Raw genomic sequence first — 6,025 nt, forward strand, 5'->3', positions numbered from 1 at the left:
CAGAACAAATCTGATTTCTTTCTGACAAGCAGGCAGCACAGAGGGATGCACCCATTGCTCCTGTCCTAGCAGGGAAGCATTTTGGGGGGGGGGGATCCTTGGCACTCAGGGGTCTCCAGCCTGATGCAGAGCATTAGAAGTAACGGGGTGCCTCATGAAAGCTGTGGTGAGGAGCAGAGGGACAGTGTGCAGCACTGAGACAGGGCTGGCAGAAAATGGGGCAGCACAGGCAGCCACGCTCCTGAGACACTGACACTGCAGCAGAGAAGATAAATGACTGGCCCAAGGCCACGTAGCCAGGCAGTGTCCCCTCTACATGACTTTCAATCCCTGATCCAGCACAGGACTGCTGAGGGATCCTTCAACAAAATGCTATATTGGCTTCGAAATCGTGAGATTTATTTTACACCTGAACACACTCACACATATAAATGTACCTTTTTTTCCTGCCTCTTTCTCTTGCCTCTACCCAGATGCACCCAAGCACATCTTAAAACCTCTCTGAATAACCAGAAAAAGTAAAAACTTTTTATTTCCCCACTAAAGGAGAGAACTCATAGGGATTAACTTGACTCCAGGAGCTGGGGCTTCACAATGAAGCAGGATGCTGTGAGCAGTCCCACCTGGCAAATCAGTGCCTGCATTTACAGTTGTACGCCCGGAGACTCTGCAAATATTTCCTAGAAGCTATAAACCCCATCCCAACAATTGCAACAGGAGCAGGGATAAATTAGCTGAGGCCTGTCACTTGGTGAAGTCACGCTGGAGGAGATCCATCCAGGTAATCCATCTTTCTGCTGTGTTATACAATGACACAGTAATGGCCAGCCCAGAGGGATTTCCTTCAGGAAAACTCAACTGTTACTAAAATGGTAAGTTAATACCAAGCAAGAACTCAGCTGTCATTAGACCGAAGGATAGACATGACAGGGAATAAAATATTACAGTCCCCACTCAAATATTTTTATTTACAAGAGCATGGATAGACCTATCTGTAGGCTGCAAAGAGAGGAGGCTGGGATTAAAGGAGAAAAGAAAAAAAAAAGACCTGCACGCATCGATTCCATCTTTGCCATTTTTCCTAATAAATAGTCTGGCATGGCTGTGCTGATGGGTAGCTGGGGTGGAGGAGGGCACGCTGCCCAGCTCTCACAGGGACACAGGACACAAATCTGAGCTCAGGCTCTGCCCTTTTGTGTTGATTAAAAAAAAAAAAAAAACCCTTAAGAAGAAAGGAAGAAAGCAAGAAAAGTTATGTGGCTAATAAAGGGCTCTATTGTGCCATCAATTTTTTAAGCTTTAATGATTTCGGGAGGAAGTTCAGCTCAGCAATCAATAGCACAATATGGGCAGGAGGGCTCGGAGGAAATTCAGCGCCGGAGCTGCGGCGAGGGCTGGCGGAAAGGGGGGCTCACAGGAAGGGGGTTCCCCTCCTTCAGCGGGCAGGGGGGCTCCCAGGACCCCGTACAGGAACCCTGTCCCCCTCCTGTTTAGCCCACTGGGTGTGAGCTCCCTCTCCTGCTGCACAGCAGCCAGGGGGCAGCGGGGACATTTGGGGATACCACGGCTGCTGCCACAGCAAGGGAGCTGGAAAAGCACCCACGCCAGCTGGGATGCTCACCCCAGGCCTGACGGGACTGAGCACATCCCAGGGATGCTCACAGCACACCAGGGACAGCCCAGGGATCATCACCCCACACTGAGCATATCCCAGGAATCTTCACCCCACACCGGGGCTGAGCACATCCCAAGGATGGTCACTCTACATTGAGCATATCCCAGCAATCACCACCCCACACTGAGCACATCCCAAGAATTATCACCCCACACTGAGCACATCCCAGAAATTATCACCCCATACTGGGACTGAGCACATCCCAGGGATGGTCACTCTACACTGAGCATATCCTAGGGATCATCACCCCACACTGAGCTCATCCCAGGGATCATCACCCCACACTGAGCACATCCCAGGGATCATCACCCCACACTGAGCACATCCCAAGAATCACCACCCCACACTCCCCACAATGGACTGAGCACATCCCAGGGATCATCACCCCACACTGAGCACATCCCAGGAATCACCACCCCACACTGAGCACATCCCAAGAATTATCACCCCACACTGAGCACATCCCAGAAATTATCACCCCATACTGGGACTGAGCACATCCCAGGGATGGCCACTTTACACTGAGCATATCCTAGGGATCATCACCCCACATTGAGCTCATCCCAGGAATCATCACCCCACATTGAGCCCGTCCCAGGAATCATCACCCCACACTGAGCACATCCCAGGGATCATCACCCCACACTGAGCACATCCCAGGGATCATCACCCCACACTCCCCACAATGGACTGAGCACATCCCAGGGATCATCACCCCACACTGAGCACATCCCAGGGATCATCACCCCACACTGAGCACATCCCAGGGATCATCACCCCACACTGAGCACATCCCAGGGATCATCACCCCACACTGAGCACATCCCAGGGATCATCACCCCACACTGAGCACATCCCAAGAATTATCACCCCACACTGAGCACATCCCAGAAATTATCACCCCACACTCCCCGAATCTGGCTTCAGCACATCCCAGAGATGCTCGCCCCATGCCATGCCCATCCCCAGGATGCTCGCCCCACACTCCCCCCAGCCGGGCTGTGCCCATCCCAGGGACACTCTCCTCCAGGCCCACCTGTCCCTGAATCCCACAGCCCGGGGCACACAGCCAGCCTCCCCCTACTCCGGGAAGCGCCGCTCCTGCCCGCAGCAGCAGACGTACCGCATCGCCGAGGCTCGGTGCTACCGCCGGGATGCGGGGCTGTCCGGGGGATGATCCCGCGCCGGGCAAACCTAAGAGACACGGTGACACAGCGTGAGGCTCTCCAGCATCAGCGGGGACAGCGCCTCGCCCGAGGTGTCACCCTGGACAGGAGCCACAGCCGCCTCCCAGCTCTCACAGGCACGGGCAGCAGCTGGGTAAAAACCGGGATAAAAACGCACTGAGGGCTTCCCAGCAATGCGGGGATCCCGAGCCGTCTGGTCCCTGTCCCGCTGCGAGGTGCAGGGGAGGAAGGATGGGATGGGATGGGGTAGGACGGGACGGGACAGGACGGGACGGGACGGTGCGGGATCACCCCGCGCATCCCGTCCTTCAGTGCAAGGAAAAGCCGATCCCGCAAGTTGATCCCAAACGTCAGGGAGCGCTTCGCGGAACGGGACCGCACCGGCTGCACCCGCGGGCAGCGGGAACTCGGGCTAAAGTTTTGCCACGATCCAGGGGGTAATAATAAAAATTACTAATAGTAATTAATCGGGGAAAAATAATAGCAATTAATCAATAAAAACTAACGAGCGTTAGAGAAGAAGAACGGGGGAATGTCCGACCTGGGAGCCGGGAGCGCCGGTGGCAGCAGCGCTGCCTCTGCGTGATGCTGCCGCAGCTCGGGGACCCAGCGGGAGGACCGGGCACGGTCCCCTGGCACCGGGAGGGACGGAGGGAGGGAGGGAGGGAGGGAGGGAGGGACGGCAGGGGAGGGGAGATGGAGGAGGGGGGGCCGCCGCCGCCGCCGCCTCCCCCCGCAGCAGGGTCCTGGCGGGGCTGGGGATGGAGGGACCCCCGGTCCACCCCCGTCGGCGAAGGCAGCGGCTCCCACCCGGCAATTCCGGTAGGGAGGAAACAGAGCATTATTTTAAAACAGCAAACAAAACAGAAAATAAATAAATAAATAAATAAATAAATAAATAAATAAATAAACCCAGAACTTACCGTCTAAAACGAATCAGCAGGGAGGGATCCGCGGGCAGCGCAGCGAGGGGAGCATCGCCCCCGCCGTGGGACGGGACGGGACGGGGCGGGGCGGGGCAGCTCCGCGCACCTCGAGGGGGGCAGCGGCGGCGGATGGAGACGGACAGAACACCGCGCCGGGCACGGCGGCACCGCCCGCCCCGTCCGGCGGCGCTGGCCCGCAGCTCGGGCGGCTCGGCGGCGGTGGCGAGCCGAGGGCCCGGATGTCGCTGGCCCCGCGCCGGGGGGGCCACACGGGACGCAGCGGTGAGGGGAGGGAAGGGGGGGTCCTGCGCGCCCCGTCGGGGCGCCGGGCGCTGCCACGTGGGACCGCCGAAGGGGGGCGCCCCACCCTTCTCGCTCCCGCTCTCCGTCTCTGTCTCGCTGTCACCCCCCCCAGCCCCCCCCCCAGCCGGGCTTGACAGGTCCACGCGACCAAACAAACCGCGGCGGACGGGCGGGCGGCACGGCCAATGGGAGCGCGCGGCGGAGAGGAGCAGCCAATGGGAGCGCGCGCGGGGCGGGGCCGCCTGAGGGGAGCGCGGCGGAGGCGCCGCCCCGGGGTCAGAGCGCCGCCCGCTGCCCTCGGGGTGCGGGGCTGGGGGGGCGTGAGGGGTGGGATCGCAGGGAATGGCCTGGGTGGGAATGTGCCCGAGAGAGCGTCTGCTCCCACCTCCTGCCATGGGCAGGGACCCCTTCCACTGTCCCAGGTTGCTCCAAGCCCCGTCGATTCTGGCCCTGGGCACTTCAGGGATGGGGCAGTCACAGTTTCTCTGGGAAACCTGTGCCAGGACCTCACCACCAGCATCTTCAAGTCCTTCTCCCAGAGCTGCTCTTTATCCCCAGCCTGGATTCATCCCGGGGGATCACCTCGTCTCAAGTGCAGCTTCAGCTTTTGAGCTTGTTAAACCTCAGAGGTTCCCATGGCCGGGCTTGTCATGTCCCACACTGATGATTCCGGATGAATAAACCCTAACACGGCAATTAAAAAAAAAAAAAAAATCCAATGCATGGAGCAGAGTGGTAGTCCAGCATGGTCATCCTGCTGCAAGACCCCCAGCCTGTGTCCCAGCAAGGGCTTGGTGGAGTGGAGCACAGCTGATGGTATTGCCCTGTTCCTGCAGGGATCCAGCAGCTCTGGATCCTCTCTGCATCCCCTTCCTAATTGCCTCACTCTGCCTGCCCTCTCCAGCGAGAAGGAAAGCTTCCTGACATGTTTGGTTTCCATGTTAATGTGGATTGCAAGGTTCAGGTGCCTCCGGGTGGGTGCCCTGTGTGTTGTTAGACAATCATTCCTCAAGCCAACCTCAGAAAACCTGTGGATGATCCTTTATCACTCCTCAGCCTTTCAAGGATTGCCTTTCAAGGATTGTGAGGGAAGAAAATATGATTTGCAGGGAAAATAGACAAAGAACACACCTAAATCCACGAAAGCCATGAAATTTGGATATTAGGAAGCCCTCCTTATACGTCTAATGATCTTGGTCCCAAAACTGGTATTCTAAAAGACACCATTTTTTTTCTTTTTAATGGTTTTCTTTGGCAGGGTGTTTTGGAAATTTGGGGTTTTGACTTCCTTTTTTTTTTTTTTTTTTTTTTTTTTAGTCAGACCTAGCCAACAATCACAATTTGCTTTTTTATTTCATCTGCTATCCTACCCTGTCATCAGGCTCCCGTGCTTTCCCACTGGGTCCCTGAGTGCAGTCGGCACGATGCTGAGTCACAGAAGAACATTGTCAGCTTAGACTCTGAGCAGGGAGGCTTCCCCCTCAGTATCAACTACTCAGGGAGAGCCTCCCTGTGTGCATTTAGAACATTTCCAGCATATTTGCACTTTATTTTTTTAGGATTCTCATCAAATGTTTCCAGTGAAACACCATTTCAGGATGTTCCTTTAGGGTTTGTTGTTCTGCAGTCCATCTGTTTCAGGTGGAGGAGCCCAGCACAGCAATCCAGCCTGGGATCTCTGCTCTAATACCCAGTAAAACCATTGCTAACAGCTGATCCAGCCTGGGATCTGATTCCAAGTGCCTTAATTAGTCAAAAGTCCCCAGCTTTAGTCAAAATCCACCACTAGTAATGTGTTTTTAGATTTAAAGGGAAGGTTTAAATTAGGAACAGTAGGAGCAACTGCTGTGAGTTTGCTGGTGGAGGAATGTGTGCTCCTAACAAAAAGCAGACGCAGGATTTGGGATCTTTCTCATCCAGAGGAAAGATGACAT

General features: G+C 55.7%; 1 protein-coding gene across 1 annotated transcript in view; it reads right to left on the reverse strand.

Annotated features, from left to right (window-relative positions):
• Nucleotides 1-3,491, reverse strand: part of ZBTB7C (zinc finger and BTB domain containing 7C) — a 154,938-nt gene extending 151,447 nt beyond the window's left edge. The window contains exons 1-2 of the mRNA XM_077171754.1: nucleotides 3,404-3,491; nucleotides 2,799-2,869 (exon numbers count right to left, since the gene is read on the reverse strand). The gene's annotated coding sequence lies outside the window, so the exon portion shown is untranslated. The remainder of the gene's footprint in view (nucleotides 1-2,798; nucleotides 2,870-3,403) is intronic.
• Nucleotides 3,492-6,025: the final 2,534 nt, after the last annotated feature.

Source organism: Agelaius phoeniceus, chromosome Z (assembly GCF_051311805.1).
Source record: "Agelaius phoeniceus isolate bAgePho1 chromosome Z, bAgePho1.hap1, whole genome shotgun sequence".
NCBI lineage: Eukaryota > Metazoa > Chordata > Aves > Passeriformes > Icteridae > Agelaius > Agelaius phoeniceus.